The sequence below is a fragment of the Symsagittifera roscoffensis genome, chromosome 4, assembly GCF_963678635.1.
Source record: "Symsagittifera roscoffensis chromosome 4, txSymRosc1.1, whole genome shotgun sequence".
Taxonomy (NCBI): domain Eukaryota; kingdom Metazoa; phylum Xenacoelomorpha; order Acoela; family Convolutidae; genus Symsagittifera; species Symsagittifera roscoffensis.
The window spans coordinates 69,393,172-69,417,226 of NC_087065.1; the positions used below are offsets into that span (position 1 = coordinate 69,393,172).

Genomic DNA, 24,055 nt, shown 5'->3' on the forward strand with positions numbered 1-24,055 from the left:
GAGGAATCACAAATCATTGGTCCAGACAAAATCATCACAATAAAAAAAACTGCTGATCAAACGTCAATGAAGTCTATCATTTCAAATTTCACGATGAATTTTTCATATTCAGATGAAAATGGGAATCATAAATCATTGGTTGAAACAAAATCATCACATTTAAGAAAAATCACAACTGTTCGTTGAGACCTCAATGAAGGCTATCATTTCAAAACTCACGATAAATTTTTCATATTCAGATGAAAATGGGGAATCATAAATCGTTGGTCGAGACAAAATCATCACATTTAAGAAAAATCACAACTGTTCGTTGAGACCTCAATGAAGGCTATCATTTCAAAACTCACGATAAATTTTTCACATTCAGATGTAAATGAGGAATCACAAATCATTGGTACAGACAAAATCATCACATTCAAAATGAAACAACTGCTCATCAAACGTCAATGAAGTCTATCATTTCAAATTTCACGATGCATTTTTCATATTCAGATGAAATTGGGGATCACAAATCACTTGTCGAGACAAAATCATCACATTTAAGAAAAATTACAAGTGTTCGTTGAGACCTCATTGAAGGCTATCATTTCAAAACTCACAATATATTTTTCACATTCAGATGTAAATGAGGAATCACAAATCATTGGTCCAGACAAAATCATCACATTCAAAAAAAAACAACTGCTCATCAAACGTCAATGAAGTCTATCATTTCAAATTTCACGTTGTATTTTTCATATTCAGATGAAAATGGGGATCACAAATCACTTGTCGAGACAAAATCATCACATTTAAGAAAAATTACAAGTGTTCGTTGAGACCTCAATGAAGGCTATCATTTCAAAACTCACAATAAATTTTTCACATTCAGATGAAAATGGGGAATCATAAATCATTGGTCCAGACAAAATCATCACATTCAAAAAAAACAACTGCTCATCAAACGTCAATAAAGTCTATCATTTCAAATTTCACGATGTATTTTTCATATTCAGATGAAAATGGGGATCATAAAACATTGGTTGAAACAAAATCATCACATTTAAGAAAAATCACAACTCTTCGTTGAGACCTCAATGAAGTCTATCATTTCAAAACTCACGATAAATTTTTCAAATTCAGATGAAAATGGGGAATCATAAATCATTGGTCGAGACAAAATCATCACATTTAAGAAAAATCACAACTGTTCGTTGAGACCTCAATGAAGGCTATCATTTCAAAACTCACGATATATTTTTCACATTCAGATGTAAATGAGGAATCACAAATCATTGGTCCAGACAAAATCATCACATTCAAAAAAAAACAACTGCTCATCAAACGTCAATGAAGTCTATCATTTCAAATTTCACGATGTATTTTTCATATTCAGATGAAAATGGGGGTCACAAATCACTTGTCGAGACAAAATCATCACATTTAAGAAAAATTACAAGTGTTCGTTGAGACCTCAATGAAGGCTATCATTTCAAAACTCACGATATATTTTTCACATTCAGATGTAAATGAGGAATCACAAATCATTGGTCCAGACAAAATCATCACATTCAAAAAAAAAAAAACTGCTCATCAAACGTCAATGAAGTCTATCATTTCAAATTTCACGATGTATTTTTCATATTCAGATGAAAATGGGGGTCACAAATCACTTGTCGAGACAAAATCATCACATTTAAGAAAAATTACAAGTGTTCGTTGAGACCTCAATGAAGGCTATCATTTCAAAACTCACGATATATTTTTCACATTCAGATGTAAATGAGGAATCACAAATCATTGGTCCAGACAAAATCATCACATTCAAAAAAAACAACTGCTCATCAAACGTCAATGAAGTCTATCATTTCAAATTTCATGATGTATTTTTCATATTCAGATGAAAATGGGGATCACAAATCACTTGTCGAGACAAAATCATCACATTTAAGAAAAATTACAAGTGTTCGTTGAGACCTCATTGAAGGCTATCATTTCAAAACTCACAATATATTTTTCACATTCAGATGAAAATGGGGAATCATAAATCATTGGTCCAGACAAAATCATCACATTCAAAAAAAACAACTGCTCATCAAACGTCAATAAAGTCTATCATTTCAAATTTCACGATGTATTTTTCATATTCAGATGAAAATGGGGATCACAAATCACTTGTCGAGACAAAATCATCACATTTAAGAAAAATTACAAGTGTTCGTTGAGACCTCAATGAAGGCTATCATTTCAAAACTCACAATATATTTTTCACATTCAGATGAAAATGGGGAATCACAAATCATTGGTCCAGACAAAATCATCAAATTGAAAAAAAAACTGTTCATCAAACGTCAATGAAGTCTATCATTTCAAAATTCACGATGTATTATTCATATTCAGATGAAATTGGGATCATAAATCATTTGTCGAGACAAAATCATCACATTTAAGAAAAATCACAACTGTTCGTCGAGACCTCAAGGAAGTCTATCATTCTAAAACTCACGATAAATTTTTCACATTCAGATGAAAATGGGGAATCATAAATCATTGGTCGAGACAAAATCATCACATTTAAGAAAAATTACAACTGTTCGTTGAGACCTCAATGAAGGCTATCATTTCGAAACTCACGATGTAATTTTCATATTCAGATGTAATTGGGGAATCATAAATTATTAGTCCAGACAAAATCATCACATTAAAAAAATCACAACTGTTCATCGAGACGTCAATGAAGTCTATCGTTTCAAATTTCACAATAAATTTTTCATATTTAGATGAAAATGGGGAATCATAAATCATTGGTCGTGACAAAAATCATCACATTAAAAAAAACAACTGTTCATCAAACGTCAATGAAGTCTATCATTTCAAAAGTCTCGATGTATTTTTCATATTCAGATGTGAGTGGGGAATCATAAATCATTCGTGCAGACAAAATCATCACATTAAAAAAAAACAATTGTTCATCAAACGTCAATGAAGTCTATCATTTCAAATTTCACGATGTATTTTTCACATTCAGATGTGAATGGGGAATCATAAATCATTGTTCCAGAAAAAATCATCATGATTGAAAAATCACAATTGTTCATTCAAACGTCAAGAAAGTCTATCTAATCAAAATTCATGACGTATTTTTCATAATCAGATGTAAATGAGGAATCATAAATCATTGGTCCAGACAAAATCATCACGTTCGAAAAATCCACAATTGTCCATAGAAACGTCGATGAAATCTATCTAATCAAAACTCACGATATATTTTTCACATTCAGATGTAAATGGGGAATCATAAATCATTGTTCCAGAAAAAAGTATCATGTTTGAAAAAATCACAATTGTTCATCCAAACGTCAAGGAAGTCTATCTTATCAAAATTCACGACGTATTTTTCATATTCAGATGTAAATGAGGAATCATAAATCATTGGTCCAGACAAAATCATCACATTGAAAAAAAAAACTGTTCATCAAACGTCAATGAAGTCTATCATTTCAAAATTCCCGATATATTTCTCATATTCAGATGTAAATGGGGAATCATAAATCATTGGTCCAGACAAAATCATCACATTCAAAAAAAAAAACTGTTCATCAAACGTCAATGAAGACTATCATTTCAAAATTCTCGATGTATTTTTCATATTCAGATGTAAATGGGGAATCATAAATCATTGTTCCAGAAAAAAGTATCATGTTTGAAAAAATCACAATTGTTCATCCAAACGTCAAGGAAGTCTATCTTATCAAAATTCACGACGTATTTTTCATATTCAGATGTAAATGAGGAATCATAAATCATTGGTCAAGACAAAATCATCACATTAAAAAAAACTGTTCATCAAACGTCAATGAAGTCTATCATTTCAAATTTCTCGATGTATTTTTCATATTCAGATGTAAATGGGGAATCATAAATCATTCAACCAGACAAAATCATCACATTAAAAAAAACTGTTCATCAAACGTCAATGAAATCTATCATTTCAAATTTCACCATGTTTTTTTCACATTCAGATGTAAATGGAGAATCAAAAAACATTGGTCCAGACAAAACCATCAAATTAAAAAAAAACTGTTCATCAAACGTCAATGAAGTCTATCATTTCAAAATTCCTGATGTATTTTTCATATTCAGATGTAAATGGGGAATCATAAATCATTGGTCCAGACAAAATCATCACAATAAAAAAAACAGTTCATCAAACGTCAATGAAGTCTATTAATTCAAAATTTTCGATGTATTTTTCATATTCAGTTGTAAATGGGGAATCATAAATCATTGGTCCAGACAAAATCATCACATTAAAAAAAAAACTGTTCATCAAACGTCAATGAAGACTATCATTTCAAAATTCTCGATGTATTTTTCATATTCAGATGTAAATGGGGAATCATAAATCATTGTTCCAGAAAAAAGTATCATGTTTGAAAAAATCACAATTGTTCATCCAAACGTCAAGGAAGTCTATCTTATCAAAATTCACGATGTTTTTTTTCACATTCAGATGTAAATGGAGAATCAAAAAACATTGGTCCAGACAAAACCATCAAATTAAAAAAAAAACTGTTCATCAAACGTCAATGAAGTCTATCATTTCAAAATTCCTGATGTATTTTTCATATTCAGATGTAAATGGGGAATCATAAATCATTGGTCCAGACAAAATCATCACAATAAAAAAAAACAGTTCATCAAACGTCAATGAAGTCTATTAATTCAAAATTTTCGATGTATTTTTCATATTCAGATGTAAATGGGGAATCATAAATCATTGGTCCAGACAAAATCATCACATTCGAAAAAAAACTGTTCATCAAACGTCAATGAAGTCTATCATTTCAAAATTCCCAAAGTATTTTTCATATTCAGATGTAAATGGGCAATCATAAATCATTGGTCCAGAAAAAATCATCATATTAAAAAAAAACAACTGTTCATCAAATTTCAATGAAGTCTATCATTTCAAAATTCCCGATGTATTTTTCATATTCAGATGTAAATCGGGAATCATAAATCATTGGTCCAGACAAAACCATCAAATTAAAAAAAAAACTGTTCATCAAACGTCAATGAAGTCTATGATTTCAAAATTCCTGATGTATTTTTCATATTCAGATGTAAATGGGGAATCATAAATCATTGGTCCAGACAAAATCATCACAATAAAAAAAAGTTCATCAAACGTCAATGAAGTCTATTAATTCAAAATTTTCGATGTATTTTTCATATTCAGATGTAAATGGGGAATCATAAATCATTGGTCCAGACAAAATCATCACATTCAAAAAAAAACTGTTCATCAAACGTCAATGAAGACTATCATTTCAAAATTCTCGATGTATTTTTCATATTCAGATGTAAATGGGGAATCATAAATCATTGTTCCAGAAAAAAGTATCATGTTTGAAAAAATCACAATTGTTCATCCAAACGTCAAGGAAGTCTATCTTATCAAAATTCACGACTTATTTTTCATATTCAGATGTAAATGAGGAATCATAAATCATTGGTCAAGACAAAATCATCACATTAAAAAAAACTGTTCATCAAACGTCAATGAAGTCTATCATTTCAAAATTCCCGATGTATTTTTCATATTCAGATGTAAATCGGGAATCATAAATCATTGGTCCAGACAAAATTATCACATTCAAAAAAAAAACTGTTCATCAAACGTCAATGAAGTCTATCATTTCAAATTTCTCGATGTATTTTTCATATTCAGATGTAAATGGGGAATCATAAATCATTCAACCAGACAAAATCATCACATTAAAAAAAACTGTTCATCAAACGTCAATAAAATCTATCATTTCAAATTTCACGATGTTTTTTTCACATTCAGATGTAAATGGAGAATCAAAAAACTTGGTCCAGACAAAACCATCAAATTAAAAAAAAAACTGTTCATCAAACGTCAATGAAGTCTATCATTTCAAAATTCCTGATGTATTTTTCATATTCAGATGTAAATGGGGAATCATAAATCATTGGTCCAGACAAAATCATCACCATAAAAAAAACAGTTCATCAAACGTCAATGAAGTCTATTAATTCAAAATTTTCGATGTATTTTTCATATTCAGATGTAAATGGGGAATCATAAATCATTGGTCCAGACAAAATCATCACATTCGAAAAAAAACTGTTCATCAAACGTCAATGAAGTCTATCATTTCAAAATTCCCAAGGTATTTTTCATATTCAGATGTAAATGGGCAATCATAAATCAATGGTCCAGAAAAAATCATCTTATTAAAAAAAAACAACTGTTCATCAAATTTCAATGAAGTCTATCATTTCAAAATTCCCGATGTATTTTTCATATTCAGATGTAAATCGGGAATCAAAAATCATTGGTCCAGACAAAATCATCACATTCAAAAAAAAACTGTTCATCAAACGTCAATGAAGTCTATCATTTCAAAATTGCCAAGGTATTTTTCATATTCAGATGTAAATCGGCAATCATAAATCATTGGTCCAGAAAAAAATCATCTTATTAAAAAAAAAAACTGTTCATCAAACGTCAATGAAGTCTATCACTTCAAAATTCCCAAGGTATTTTTCATATTCAGATGTAAATGAGCAATCATAAATCATTGGTCCAGAAAAAATCATCTTATTAAAAAAAAACAACTGTTCATCAAACGTCAATGAAGTCTATCATTTCAAAATTCCCGATGTATTTTTCATATTCAGATGTAAATCGGGAATCATAAATCATTGGTCCAGACAAAATTATCACATTCAAAAAAAAACTGTTCATCAAACGTCAATGCAGTCTATCATTTCAAATTTCTCGATGTATTTTTCATATTCACATGTAAATGGGGAATCATAAATCATTCAACCAGACAAAATCATCACATTAAAAACTGTTCATCAAACGTCAATGAAATCTATCATTTCAAATTTCACGATGTTTTTTTCACATTCAGATGTAAATGGAGAATCAAAAATCATTGGTCCAGACAAAATCATCAAATTCAAAAAAAAAACGGTTCATCAAACGTCAATGAAGTCTATCATTTCAAAATTCGCGATGTATTTTTCATATTCGGATGTAAATAGGGAATCATAAATCATTGGTCCAGACAAAATCATCACAATAAAAAAAAACAGTTCATCAAACGTCAATGAAGTCTATTAATTCAAAATTTTCGATGTATTTTTCATATTCAGATGTAAATGGGGAATCATAAATCATTGGTCCAGACAAAATCATCACATTCAAAAAAACTGTTCATCAAACGTCAATGAAGTCTATCATTTCAAAATTCCCAAGGTATTTTTCATATTCAGATGTAAATGGGCAATCATAAATCATTGGTCCAGAAAAAATCATCTTATTAAAAAAAAAAAACTGTTCATCAAATTTCAATGAAGTCTATCATTTCAAAATTCCCGATGTATTTTTCATATTCAGATGTAAATCGGGAATCATAAATCATTGGTCCAGACAAAATCATCACATTCAAAAAAAAACTGTTCATCAAACGTCAATAAAGTCTATCATTTCAAAATTGCCAAGGTATTTTTCATATTCAGATGTAAATCGGCAATCATAAATCATTGGTCCAGAAAAAAATCATCTTATTAAAAAAAAACTGTTCATCAAACGTCAATGAAGTCTATCACTTCAAAATTCCCAAGGTATTTTTCATATTCAGATGTAAATGAGCAATCATAAATCATTGGTCCAGAAAAAATCATCTTATTAAAAAAAAAAAAACTGTTCATCAAACGTCAATGAAGTCTATCATTTCAAAATTCCCGGTGTATTTTTCATATTCAGATGTAAATCGGTAATCATAAATCATTGGTCCAGACAAAATTATCACATTCAAAAAAAACTGTTCATCAAACGTCAATGCAGTATATCATTTCAAATTTCTCGATGTATTTTTCATATTCACATGTAAATGGGGAATCATAAATCATTCAACCAGACAAAATCATCACATTAAAAACTGTTCATCAAACGTCAATGAAATCTATCATTTCAAATTTCACGATGTTTTTTTCACATTCAGATGTAAATGGAGAATCAAAAATCATTGGTCCAGACAAAATCATCAAATTCAAAAAAAAAACGGTTCATCAAACGTCAATGAAGTCTATCATTTCAAAATTCCCGATGTATTTTTCATATTCGGATGTAAATAGGGAATCATAAATCATTGGTCCAGACAAAATCATCACAATAAAAAAAAACAGTTCATCAAACGTCAATGAAGTCTATTAATTCAAAATTTTCGATGTATTTTTCATATTCAGATGTAAATGGGGAATCATAAATCATTGGTCCAGACAAAATCATCACATTCAAAAAAACTGTTCATCAAACAACAATGAAGTCTATCATTTCAAATTTCTCGATGTATTTTTCATATTCACATGTAAATGGGGAATCATAAATCATTCAACCAGACAAAATCATCACATTAAAAACTGTTCATCAAACGTCAATGAAATCTATCATTTCAAATTTCACGATGTTTTTTTCACATTCAGATGTAAATGGAGAATCAAAAATCATTGGTCCAGACAAAATCATCAAATTCAAAAAAAAAACGGTTCATCAAACGTCAATGAAGTCTATCATTTCAAAATTCCCGATGTATTTTTCATATTCGGATGTAAATAGGGAATCATAAATCATTGGTCCAGACAAAATCATCACAATAAAAAAAAACAGTTCATCAAACGTCAATGAAGTCTATTAATTCAAAATTTTCGATGTATTTTTCATATTCAGATGTAAATGGGGAATCATAAATCATTGGTCCAGACAAAATCATCACATTCAAAAAAACTGTTCATCAAACAACAATGAAGTCTATCATTTCGAAATTCCCAAGGTATTTTTCATATTAAGATGTAAATGGGCAATCATAAATCATTGGTCCAGAAAAAATCATCTTATTAAAAAAAAAACTGTTCATCAAACGTCAATGAAGTCTATCACTTCAAAATTCCCAAGGTATTTTTCATATTCATATGTAAATGAGCAATCATAAATCATTGGTCCAGAAAAAATCATCTTATTAAAAAAAAAACTGTTCATCAAACGTCAATGAAGTCTATCATTTCAAAATTCCCGATGTAATTTTCATATTCAGATGTAAATCGGGAATCATAAATCATTGGTCCAGACAAAATTATCACATTCAAAAAAAACTGTTCATCAAACGTCAATGCAGTCTATCAATTCAAATTTCTCGATGTTTTTTTCATATTCACATGTAAATGGGGAATCATAAATCATTCAACCAGACAAAATCATCACATAAAAAAACTGTTCATCAAACGTCAATGAAATCTATCATTTCAAATTTCACGATGTTTTTTTCACATTCAGATGTAAATGGAGAATCAAAAATCATTGGTCCAGACAAAATCATCAAATTCAAAAAAAAAACGGTTCATCAAACGTCAATGAAGTCTATCATTTCAAAATTCCCGATGTATTTTTCATATTCAGATGTAAATAGGGAATCATAAATCATTGGTCCAGACAAAATCATCACAATAAAAAAAACAGTTCATCAAACGTCAATGAAGTCTATTAATTCAAAATTTTCGATGTATTTTTCATATTCAGATGTAAATGGGGAATCATAAATCATTGGTCCAGACAAAATCATCACATTCAAAAAAACTGTTCATCAAACAACAATGAAGTCTATCATTTCGAAATTCCCAAGGTATTTTTCATATTCAGATGTAAATGGGCAATCATAAATCATTGGTCCAGAAAAAATCATCTTATTAAAAAAAAAAACTGTTCATCAAACGTCAATGAAGTCTATCACTTCAAAATTCCCAAGGTACTTTTCATATTCAGATGTAAATGAGCAATCATAAACCATTGGTCCAGAAAAAATCATCTTATTAAAAAAAAACTGTTCATCAAACGTCAATGAAATCTATCATTTCAAATTTCACGATGTTTTTTTCACATTCAGATGTAAATGGAGAATCAAAAATCATTGGTCCAGACAAAATCATCAAATTCAAAAAAAAAACGGTTCATCAAACGTCAATGAAGTCTATCATTTCAAAATTCCCGATGTATTTTTCATATTCAGATGTAAATAGGGAATCATAAATCATTGGTCCAGACAAAATCATCACAATAAAAAAAACAGTTCATCAAACGTCAATGAAGTCTATTAATTCAAAATTTTCGATGTATTTTTCATATTCAGATGTAAATGGGGAATCATAAATCATTGGTCCAGACAAAATTATCACATTCAAAAAAAACTGTTCATCAAACGTCAATGCAGTCTATCAATTCAAATTTCTCGATGTTTTTTTCATATTCACATGTAAATGGGGAATCATAAATCATTCAACCAGACAAAATCATCACATAAAAAAACTGTTCATCAAACGTCAATGAAATCTATCATTTCAAATTTCACGATGTTTTTTTCACATTCAGATGTAAATGGAGAATCAAAAATCATTGGTCCAGACAAAATCATCAAATTCAAAAAAAAAAACGGTTCATCAAACGTCAATGAAGTCTATCATTTCAAAATTCCCGATGTATTTTTCATATTCAGATGTAAATAGGGAATCATAAATCATTGGTCCAGACAAAATCATCACAATAAAAAAAACAGTTCATCAAACGTCAATGAAGTCTATTAATTCAAAATTTTCGATGTATTTTTCATATTCAGATGTAAATGGGGAATCATAAATCATTGGTCCAGACAAAATCATCACATTCAAAAAAACTGTTCATCAAACAACAATGAAGTCTATCATTTCGAAATTCCCAAGGTATTTTTCATGTTCAGATGTAAATGGGCAATCATAAATCATTGGTCCAGAAAAAATCATCTTATTAAAAAAAAAACTGTTCATCAAACGTCAATGAAGTCTATCACTTCAAAATTCCCAAGGTACTTTTCATATTCAGATATAAATGAGCAATCATAAACCATTGGTCCAGAAAAAATCATCTTATTAAAAAAAAAACTGTTCATCAAACGTCAATGAAATCTATCATTTCAAATTTCACGATGTTTTTTTCACATTCAGATGTAAATGGAGAATCAAAAATCATTGGTCCAGACAAAATCATCAAATTCAAAAAAAAAAACGGTTCATCAAACGTCAATGAAGTCTATCATTTCAAAATTCCCGATGTATTTTTCATATTCAGATGTAAATAGGGAATCATAAATCATTGGTCCAGACAAAATCATCACAATAAAAAAACAGTTCATCAAACGTCAATGAAGTCTATTAATTCAAAATTTTCGATGTATTTTTCATATTCAGATGTAAATGGGTAATCATAAATCATTGGTCCAGACAAAATCATCACATTCAAAAAAACTGTTCATCAAACAACAATGAAGTCTATCATTTCGAAATTCCCAAGGTATTTTTCATATTCAGATGTAAATGGGCAATCATAAATCATTGGTCCAGAAAAAATCATCTTATTAAAAAAAAAACTGTTCATCAAACGTCAATGAAGTCTATCACTTCAAAATTCCCAAGGTACTTTTCATATTCAGATGTAAATGAGCAATCATAAACCATTGGTCCAGAAAAAATCATCTTATTAAAAAAAAAACTGTTCATCAAACGTCAATGAAGTCTATCACTTCAAAATTCCCAAGGTATTTTTCATATTCAGATGTAAATGAGCAATCATAAATCATTGGTCCAGAAAAAATCATCTTATTAAAAAAAAAACTGTTCATCAAACGTCAATGAAGTCTATCATTTCAAAATTGCCAAGGTATTTTTCATATTCAGATGTAAATCGGCAATCATAAATCATTGGTCCAGAAAAAAATCATCTTATTAAAACAAAAACTGTTCATCAAACGTCAATGAAGTCTATCACTTCAAAATTCCCAAGGTATTTTTCATATTCAGATGTAAATGAGCAATCATAAATCATTGGTCCAGAAAAAATCATCTTATTAAAAAAAAAACAACTGTTCATCAAACGTCAATGAAGTCTATCATTTCAAAATTCCAGATGTATTTTTCATATTCAGATGTAAATCGGGAATCATAAATCATTGGTCCAGACAAAATTATCACATTAAAAAAAAAACTGTTCATCAAACGTCAATGCAGTCTATAATTTCAAATTTCTCGATGTATTTTTCATATTCACATGTAAATGGGGAACCATAAATCATTCAACCAGACAAAATCATCACATAAAAAAACTGTTCATCAAACGTCAATGAAATCTATCATTTCAAATTTCACGATGTTTTTTTTTTCACATTCAGATGTAAATGGAGAATCAAAAATCATTGGTCCAGACAAAATCATCAAATTCAAAAAAAAACGGTTCATCAAACGTCAATGAAGTCTATCATTTCAAAATTCCCGATGTATTTTTCATATTCAGATGTAAATAGGGAATCATAAATCATTGGTCCAGACAAAATCATCACAATAAAAAAAAACAGTTCATCAAACGTCAATGAAGTCTATTAATTCAAAATTTTCGATGTTTTTTTCATATTCAGATGTAAATGGGGAATCATAAATCATTGGTCCAGACAAAATCATCACATTCAAAAAAACTGTTCATCAAACAACAATGAAGTCTATCATTTCGAAATTCCCAAGGTATTTTTCATATTCAGATGTAAATGGAGAATCAAAAATCATTGGTCCAGAAAAAATCATCAAATTCAAAAAAAAAAACGGTTCATCAAACGTCAATGAAGTCTATCATTTCAAAATTCCCGATGTATTTTTCATATTCAGATGTAAATAGGGAATCATAAATCATTGGTCCAGACAAAATCATCACAATAAAAAAAACAGTTCATCAAACGTCACTGAAGTCTATTAATTCAAAATTTTCGATGTATTTTTCATATTCAGATGTAAATGGGGAATCATAAATCATTGGTCCAGACAAAATCATCACATTCAAAAAAACTGTTCATCAAACAACAATGAAGTCTATCATTTCGAAATTCCCAAGGTATTTTTCATATTCAGATGTAAATGGGCAATCATAAATCATTGGTCCAGAAAAAATCATCTTATTAAAAAAAAAAACTGTTCATCAAACGTCAATGAAGTCTATCACTTCAAAATTCCCAAGGTATTTTTCATATTCAGATGTAAATGAGCAATCATAAACCATTGGTCCAGAAAAAATCATCTTATTAAAAAAAAACTGTTCATCAAACGTCAATGAAGTCTATCACTTCAAAATTCCCAAGGTATTTTTCATATTCAGATGTAAATGAGCAATCATAAATCATTGGTCCAGAAAAAATCATCCTATTAAAAAAAAAACTGTTCATCAAACGTCAATGAAGTCTATCATTTCAAAATTGCCAAGGTATTTTTCATATTCAGATGTAAATCGGCAATCATAAATCATTGGTCCAGAAAAAAATCATCTTATTAAAAAAAAACTGTTCATCAAACGTCAATGAAGTCTATCACTTCAAAATTCCCAAGGTATTTTTCATATTCAGATGTAAATGAGCAATCATAAATCATTGGTCCAGAAAAAATCATCTTATTAAAAAAAAAAAACTGTTCATCAAACGTCAATGAAGTCTATCATTTCAAAATTCCAGATGTATTTTTCATATTCAGATGTAAATCGGGAATCATAAATCATTGGTCCAGACAAAATTATCACATTCAAAAAAAAACTGTTCATCAAACGTCAATGCAGTCTATAATTTCAAATTTCTCGATGTATTTTTCATATTCACATGTAAATGGGGAACCATAAATCATTCAACAAGACAAAACCATCACATAAAAAAACTGTTCATCAAACGTCAATGAAATCTATCATTTCAAATTTCACGATGTTTTTTTCACATTCAGATGTAAATGGAGAATCAAAAATCATTGGTCCAGACAAAATCATCAAATTCAAAAAAAAACGGTTCATCAAACGTCAATGAAGTCTATTAATTCAAAATTTTCGATGTTTTTTTCATATTCAGATGTAAATGGGGAATCATAGATCATTGGTCCAGACAAAATCATCACATTCAAAAAAACTGTTCATCAAACAACAATGAAGTCTATCATTTCGAAATTCCCAAGGTATTTTTCATATTCAGATGTAAATGGGCAATCATAAATCATTGGTCCAGAAAAAATCATCTTATTAAAAAAAAAAAAACTGTTCATCAAATTTCAATGAAGTCTATCATTTCAAATTTCACGATGTATTTTCACATTCAGATGTAAAAGGGGAATCATAAAATCATTGTTCCAGAAAAAATCATCATCATGTTTGAAAAAATCACAATTGTTCATTCAAACATCAATGAAGTCTATCTAATCAGAATTCACGACGTATTTTTCATATTCAGATGTAAATGAGGAATCATAAATCATTGGTCCAGACAAAATCATCACAATTAAAAAAAATCACAACTGTTCATCAAACGTCAATGAAGTCTATCATTTCACATTTCACGATGTATTTTTCACATTCAGATGTAAATGGGGAATCAAATCATTGGTCCAGACAAAATCATCACGTTCGAAAAATCCACAATTGTCCATAGAAACGTCGATGAAGTCAATCAACGTATTTTTCATATTCAGATGTAAATGAGGAATCATAAATCATTGGTCCAGGAAAATCATCACAATTAAAAAAATCACAATTGTTCATCAAACGTCAATGAAGTCTATCATTTCAAATTTCACAATGTATTTTTCACATTCAGATGTAAATGGGGAATCATATCATTGGTCCAGACAAAATTATCACAATTAAAAAAAGATCACAACTGTTCATCAAACGTCAATGAAGTCTATCATTTCAAATTTCACAATGTATTTTTCACATTCAGATGTAAATGGAGAATCATAAATCATTGGTCCAGACAAAATCATCACAATTAAAAAAAATCACAACTGTTCATCAAACGTCAATGAAGTCTATCATTTCAAATTTCACAATGTATTTTTCACATTCAGATGTAAATGGGGAATCATATCATTGGTCCAGACAAAATTATCACAATTAAAAAAAGATCACAACTGTTCATCAAACGTCAATGAAGTCTATCATTTCAAATTTCACGATGTAATTTTCACATTCAGATGTAAATGGGGAATCATAAATCATTGGTCCAGACAAAATCATCACAATTAAAAAAAAATCACAACTGTTCATCAAACGTCAATGAAGTCTATCATTTCAAATTTCACAATGTATTTTTCACATTCAGATGTAAATGGGGAATCATATCACTGGTGCAGACAAAATTATCACGTTCGAAAAATCCACAATTGTCCATAGAAACTTCGATGAAGTCTATCTAATCAAAACTCACGACGTATTTTCCATATTCAGATGTTACTGAGGAATTATAAATCATCGGTCCAGACAAGAGCATCACATTTAAAAAAACAACTGTTCATCAAACAACAATGAAGTCTATCATTTCAAATTTCACAATGTATTTTTCACATTCAGATGTAAATGGGGAATCATATCATTGGTCCAGACAAAATTATCACCATTAAAAAAAGATCACAACTGTTCATCAAACGTCAATGAAGTCTATCATTTCAAATTTCACGATGTAATTTTCACATTCAGATGTAAATGGGGAACCATAAATCATTGGTCCAGACAAAATCATCACAATTAAAAAAATCACAACTGTTCATCAAACGTCAATGAAGTCTATCATTTCACATTTCACGATGTATTTTTCACATTCAGATGTAAATGGGGAATCAAATCATTGGTCCAGACAAAATCATCACGTTCGAAAAATCCACAATTGTCCATAGAAACGTCGATGAAGTCAATCAACGTATTCTTCATATTCAGATGTAAAGGAGGAATCATATCATTGGTCCAGACAAAATTATCACAATTAAAAAAAGATCACAACTGTTCATCAAACGTCAATGAAGTCTATCATTTCAAACTTCACGATGTAATTTTCACATTCAGATGTAAATGGGGAATCATAAATCATTGGTCCAGACAAAATCATCACAATTAAAAAAAAAATCACAACTGTTCATCAAACGTCAATGAAGTCTATCATTTCAAATTTCACAATGTATTTTTCACATTCAGATGTAAATGGGGAATCATATCATTGGTCCAGACAAAATTATCACAATTAAAAAAAGATCACTACTGTTCATCAAACGTCAATGAAGTCTATCATTTCAAATTTCACGATGTAATTTTCACATTCAGATGTAAATGGGGAATCATAAATCATTGGTCCAGACAAAATCATCACAATTAAAAAAAAATCACAACTGTTCATCAAACGTCAATGAAGTCTATCATTTCAAATTTCACAATGTATTTTTCACATTCAGATGTAAATGGGGAATCATATCATTGGTGCAGACAAAATTATCACGTTCGAAAAATCCACAACTGTCCATAGAAACTTCGATGAAGTCTATCTAATCAAAACTCACGACGTATTTTCCATATTCAGATGTTACTGAGGAATCATAAATCATCGGTCCAGACAAGAGCATCACATTTAAAAAAACAACTGTTCACCAAACGTCAATGAAGTCTATCATTTCAAAATTCCCGATGTAGTTTTCATATTCAGATGTAAATGGGGAATCATAAATCATTAGTCCAGACAAAATCATCACATTAAAAAATCACAACTGTTCATCGAGACGTCAATGAAGTCTATCGTTTCAAATTGCACAACAAATTTCTCATTTTCAGATGAAAATGGGGAATCATAAATCATTGGTCGTGACAAAATCATCAAATTTAAAAAAATCACAACTAATAGTCGAGACCTCAATGAAGCCTATCATTTCAAAACTCACGATGTATTTTTCATATTCAGATGAAAATGGGGTATCATAAATCAAATGGGGTATCATAAATCATTGGTCCAAACAGAATCATCAAGTTTGGAAAAACCACAACTGTCATGGAAACGTCAATGAAGTCTATCTAATCAAAATCACGATGCATTCTTCATATTCAGATGTAAAGGAGGAATCATATATAATTGGTCCAGAATAAATCATCACATTAAAAAAAACAACGGTTCATCAAACGTCAATGAAGTCTATAATTTCAAAATTCACATGTACTTTTCATATTAAGATGAAAATGGGGAATCAAAAATCATTAAACGAGACAAAATCATCAAATTAAAAAAATCACAACTAATCGTTGAGACCCCAACGAAGTCTATCATTTCAAAACTAACGATGTATTCTTCACATTCAGATGTAAATGAGGAATCATAAATCATTGGTCCAGACAAAACCATCACATTTAAAAAACAACTGTTCATCAAACGCCAATGAAGTCTATCATTACAAATTTCACAATATATTTTTCATATTCAGATGGAAATGAGGAATCACAAATCATTGGTCCAGACAACGACAATTCATCGAAACGTCAATGAAATCTATCTAATCAAAGATCACGACGTATTCATCATATTCGGATGAAAATGAGGAATCATAAATCATTGGTCCAGAAAAAATCACCATATTTGAAAAAGCACAACTGTTCATCGAAACGTCAATGAAGTCAATCGAATCAAAACTCACGACGTATATTTCATATTCAAGATGTAAATGAGGAATCATAAATCACTGGTCCAGACAAAATCATCACAATTTAAAAAAAATCAACTGTTCATCAAACGTCAATGAAGTCTATCATTTCAAATTTCACGATGTAATTTTCAGATTCAGATGCAACTGGGGAATCATAAATCATTGGTCCAGACAAAATCATCACGTTCGAAAAATCCACAACTGTCCATAGAAACGTCGATGAAGTCTATCTAATCAAAACTCACGACGTATAAACTCACTTTGCATAAACTCTTCAGAATCCATGAGCTTAATTTTTCCTGTGCTATTTTTTTGTCGAATTTGAAAATTAAAAATAGCAAAACACGGTAACAGGTACTAGAAACTTTTTTCGATTAAGCTTCTTGATTTAAAAAAAGCAAGTGGTGATTCAATTTTTTTCTGGAGATTCGACCAAAACTGTGGACTCTAATATAAAAGCGAATCTTATAGCTTTTGTGAATTTTTGGACCAAGCTTTTCGACCCAATTTGCTCGAACCTGGTAAACGTCCCGCCATGAAAAAGCAGCAAAAAACCGAAGAGTCAAAAATGGACCTCGACCGTAAACGCTTGAAACTTTCAGTCTTAATCGATATCAATTCAACAAAAAACCAGTAGTATCAATTGGTTTGAGCTCCAGCGACCTCAGGTTTACTCTCAGTGGTTAACGGGACTGACATAATTTACACGACGCCTCCTAAATCTACGCAAAAAACTTTGTGCAGAAAATTTATCCGTCGCGTCCGTTTTTTCGTATAAAAGTATTAATAGTTTCTGTTGTCGGTGCAAGTTCGTTGCATCACGCTCTAGTAAAGCTACCCGCGTCACTCCGAAATCAACTTGTTGATACTTACTTAGCCATACCCATTCTAAGTTTTAACCCGATTGCCGTTGACCACCGTAAAACTGTACACTACTTTGGAGTAATTTTTATACCGTCACACGAACATCGTGATTAGGCAGGCATAACGTCATAAATACCACAGTTAGTAAGCATCGCAGCAATAATTTCAACCCTTCTCCTAAGATAAACTTGAAGCCATCCTAAAACGCTATAGAGCAAAAACTAATGTCATCGTGTATCGTCAACGCAACGGAACTGAGGAAATATTTGAGAAAAAGTTCAGGTATTCTAAACATCAGTATAGTCCATCATTTGATATCGAAACGTAAAACTAAGGATGAATGTTTGCGCAAACAGTACTTGGCATTACACCAGGCCTATAAATTATGCCTATAAATTATATCAAAACATTCCGTATCAATCGCAGATACGGCAAAAAAACTTAAAATACTTGTTGCTAAGACTAAGAAGAAAAATAGATTGAACAAGAAGCAACGGGCACTCTTGAGGAGTTTTTTCAAATAAAGATGTAAATGAGGAATGATAAAACATTCGTCCAGACAAAATCACCCCGTTAAAAAACACTTTACTCTTTATCGAAACGTCAAGGAAGTCTATCCATCAAAACTCGCGACGTATTTTTCATATTCAGATGTAAATGAGGAATCATAAATCATTGGTCCAGACAAAATCATCACATTTAAAAAATCACAATTGTTCATTCAACGTCAATGAAGTCTATCTAATCAAAATTTTCGACGTATATTCCATATTCAGATAAAAATGAGGAATCATAAACTATTCGTCCCGACAAAATCGTCACGTTTAGAAAAACAACAACAACTGTTCATAGAAAGGTCAATGAAGTTTATCTTCTTGCTGAGCAACTATAAAAAACTGTGAATTAGTAATTTAAGAACGTAACCACAGAATAAGTTTGAACTATTAAGTCAGTCAACTAGAGAGGCATTAACCGTGACGCTCACGCTACCGTCCGGAAATACAAACTGAACCTTTATAACCGTGCTCGAACCCCCCCCCCCAAACCCCTTTTTTATTGAGTAAAACTTAACAATTTAGTTCATAAAACGTCCTTGGCCGACCTCGATTGACAGGTTTTCGTCTGTCAAAAACCGCGTTTTGCTAAAGTGTGAACGCGCTCACATGGTTAATATCGGTGCTTTTTAAAGTTGTCGAAATAAGAAAATAATTTTTGCGATTTATTGCCTTTTTGAGCCGAATAAAGGCCCGAGAATTCGTTGAAATTGGTTGAATAATATTATACCCGAGAAATAATCAAAATTCACATTTTTTTTGAACAAAATTTTTGATTTTTTAAGAAAATTTTTACAGACAAGAAGGCACCGAATGGAACATCCAAAACTAGTTTTTTAATAAGAGTTTTTTAAATTAGGTACTTTTAGCCTAATAGTCTAATCAAAGTAAAATTCCATAAAACGATTGATATTCAATCGCTTTACTCGATCGAAATTGTACTAACAATCAAAAAAATTAAACCCGTTTTTCTCGACAATGGGACAATTCTTTTTAAAATTTCAATGTCGTTTAAATAGCGACTGAAAAGAGTTTCAATTTGGTATATCATCCGACCCATTCAGATGATTATTTGTGGTACCTGATTTACGTTTTACGTGGAAAACAAAAAATAGAAAATGAAGAAAAAACAAGGATAGCCGGTTACTGTGCAAATACAATGTGTTCCGAGCATAGTCTTGAAAAAATGCAAAACAAATGTTTTCAAATAAGTGTCGTTTTTTTCTGTGTGGTGTGAGAAGAGATCTGGCCAAAAACAAACACAAAATTAAGCTTAAAAGGCTATGCAAGTCGAAACTAAACCAAAAATTCGAACCGGTTTTTCTCGACAATGAGAAAAATTGTGCAAATTTTCAAATGTTTTTGAATCACGAGTGAAAGCGCTTTAATATGATATATAACTCAACCCATTTCGTACACATTTGTAGTACCTGATTTTACATGGGAAACAAAAAAAAGAGAAACAACTATGACACGCCTGAAAAGAGTTCCTTCACACTTTGAAATTAGTCGGAACAAAAATTGAAACACACCCGAATCCAAAATTCATCCCTATTTTCAATGGTCGGAACAAAAAAATCGTATTGCTTCATCAAAAAACAAATCTGAAGAAGTAAACGAGCACCACCATCGCTTCGACTCACTTTAATGTCCAGACAATCTTTAGTCCAGACAAAATCATCACATTAAAAAAATCACAACTGTTCATCGAGACGTCAATGAAGTCTATCGTTTCAAACTTCACAATAAACTTCTCATATTCAGATGAAAATGGGGAATCATAAATCATTGGTCGTGACAAAATCATCACATTTAAAAAAATCACAACTAATCGTCGAGACCTCAATGAAGTCTATCATTTCAAAACTCACGATGTATTTTTCATATTCAGATGTAAATGGGGTATCATAAATCAAATGGGGTATCATAAATCATTGGTCCAGACAAAATCATCAAGTTTGGAAAAACCACAACTGTCATAGAAACGTCAATGAAGTCTATCTAATCAAAATCACGATGCATTTTTCATATTTAGATGTAAAGGAGGAATCATATATAATTGGTCCAGGCAAAATCATCACATTTAAAAAAACAACGGTTCATCAAACGTCAATGAAGTCTATAATTTCAAAATTCACGATGTACTTTTCATATTCAGATGAAAATGGGGAATCAAAAATCGATAAACGAGACAAAATCATCACATTAAAAAAATCACAACTGTTCGTCGAGACCCCAACGAAGTCTATCATTTCAAAACTAACGATGTATTTTTCACATTCAGATGTAAATGAGGAATCATAAATCATTGGTCCAGACAAAATCATCACATTTAAAAAACAACTGTTCATCAAACGTCAATGAAGTCTATCATTACAAATTTCACAATAAATTTTTCATATTCAGATGTAAATGAGGAATCACAAATCATTGGTCCAGACAACGACAATTCATCGAAACGTCAATGAAATCTATCTAATCAAAATTCACGACGTATTTATCATATTCAGATGAAAATGAGAAATCATAAATCATTGATCCAGACAAAATCACCATATTTGAAAAAGCACAACTGTTCATCGAAACGTCAATGAAGTCTATCGAATCAAAACTCACGACGTATAGTTCATATTCAAGATGTAAATGAGAAATCATAAATCATTGGTCCAGACAAAATCATCACAATTAAAAAAAATCACAACTGTTCATCAAACGTCAATGAACTCTATCATTTCAAAATTCACGATGTAATTTTCACATTCAGATGCAACTGGGGAATCATAAATCATTGGTCCAGACAAAATCATCACGTTCGAAAAATCCACAACTGTCCATAGAAACGTCGATGAACTCTATCTAATCAAAACTCACGACGTATAAACTCACTTTGCATAAACTCTTCAGAATCCATGTGCTTAACTTTTCCTGTGCTACTTTTTTGTCGAATTTGAAAACTAAAAATAGCAAAACACGGTAACAGGTACTAGACACTTTTTCCGATAAAGCTTCTTGATTTAAAAAAAGCAAGTGGAGATTCAATTTTTTTCTGGAGATTCGACCAAAACTGTGGACTCTAATATAAAAGCGAATCTTATAGCTTTTGTGAATTTTTGGACCAAGCTTTTCGACCCAATTTGCTCGAACCTGGTAAACGTCCCGCCATGAAAAAGCAGCAAAAAACCGAAGAGTCAAAAATGGACCTCGACCGTAAACGCTTGAAACTTTCAGTCTTAATCGATATCAATTCAACAAAAACCAGTTGTATCAATTAGTTTGAGCTCCAGCGACCCCAGGTTTACTCTCAGTGGTTAACGGGACTGACAAATTTTACACGACGCCTCCTAAATCTACACAAAAAAGTTTGTACAGAAAATTTATCCGTCGCGTCCGTTTTTTCGTATAAAACCATTAATAGTTTCTGTTGTCGGTGCAAGTTCGTTGCATCACGCTCTAGTAAAGCTACCCGCGTCACTCCGAAATCAACTTGTTGATACTTACTTAGCCATACCCATTCTAAGTTTTAACCCGAATGCCGTTGACCCCTGTAAAACTGTACACTACTTTGGAGTAATTTTTATACCGTCACACGAACATCGTGATTAGGCAGGCATAACGTCATAAATACCACAGTTAGTAAGCATCGCAGCAATAATTTCAACCCTTCTCCGAAGATAAACTTGAAGCCATCCTAAAACGCTACAGAGCAAAAACTAATGTCATCGTGTATCGTCAACTCAACGGAACTGAGGAAATATTTGAGAAAAAGTTCAGGTATTCTAACCATCAGTATAGTCGATCATTTGATATCGAAACGTAAAACTAAGGATGAATGTTTGCGCAAACAGTACTTGGCATTACATCAGGCCTATAAATTATGCCTATAAATTATATCAAAACATTCCGTAACAATCCCAGATACGGCAAAAAAAACTTAAAATACTTGTTGCTAAGACCAAGAAGAAAAATAGAATGAACAAGAAGCAACGGGCACTCTTAAGGAGTTTTTTCAAATAAAGATGTAAATGAGGAATGATAAAACATTCGTCCAGACAAAAACACTTTACTCTTTATCGAAACGTCAAGGAAGTTAATCTATCAAAACTCACGACGTATTTTTCATATTCAGATGTAAATGAGGAATCATAAATCATTGGTCCAGACAAAATCATCACAATTAAAAAATCACAATTGTTCATTCAAACGTCAATGAAGTCTATCTAATCAAAATTTTCGACGTATATTCCATATTCAGATAAAAATGAGGAATCATAAACCATTCGTCCCGACAAAATCGTCATGTTTAGAAAAACAACAACTGTTCATAGAAAGGTCAATGAAGTTTATCTTGTTGCTGAGCAACTATAAAAAACTGTGAATTAGTAATTTAAGAACGTAACCACAGAATAAGTTTGAACTATTAAGTCAGTCAACTAGAGAGGCATTAACCGTGCGGCTCACGCTACCGTCCGGAAATACAAACTGAACCTTTATAACCGAGCTCGAACCCCCCCCAAACCCCTTTTTATTGAGTAAAACAATTTAGTTCATAAAACGTCCTTGGCCGACCTCGATTGACAGGTTTTCGTTTGTCAAAAACCGGGTTTTGCTAAAGTGTGAACGCGCTCACATGGTTAATATCGGTGCTTTTTAAAGTTGTCGAAATAAGAAAATAATTTTTGCGATTTATTGCCTTTTTGAGCCGAATAAAGGCCCGAGAATTCGTTGAAATTGGTTGAATAAATTTATACCCAAAAACAATCAAAATCCACATTTTTTTGAACAAAATTTTTGATTTTTTTAAGAAAATTTTTACAGACAAGGAGGCACCAAATTGAACATCCAAAACTAGTTTTTTAATAAGAATTTTTTAAATTAGGTACTTCTAGCCTAATCAAAGTAAATTTCCATAAAACGATTGATATTCGATCGCTTTACTCGCTCGAAATTGTACTAACAATCAACAAATTTAAACCAGTTTTTCTCGACAATGGGACAATTCTTTTTAAAATTTCAATGTCGTTTAAATAGCGACTGAAAAGAGTTTCAATGGTATATCATTCGACCCATTC

General features: G+C 30.8%; 2 protein-coding genes across 2 annotated transcripts in view; one reads left to right on the forward strand and one right to left on the reverse strand.

The window, feature by feature from the left end:
* Nucleotides 1-24,055, forward strand: part of LOC134845118 (ectonucleoside triphosphate diphosphohydrolase 6-like) — a 344,283-nt gene that overhangs the window by 145,179 nt on the left and 175,049 nt on the right. The window lies entirely within an intron of this gene.
* LOC134845201 (microtubule-associated protein futsch-like) overlaps nt 1-24,055 on the reverse strand; it is a 135,035-nt gene that overhangs the window by 58,621 nt on the left and 52,359 nt on the right. The window lies entirely within an intron of this gene.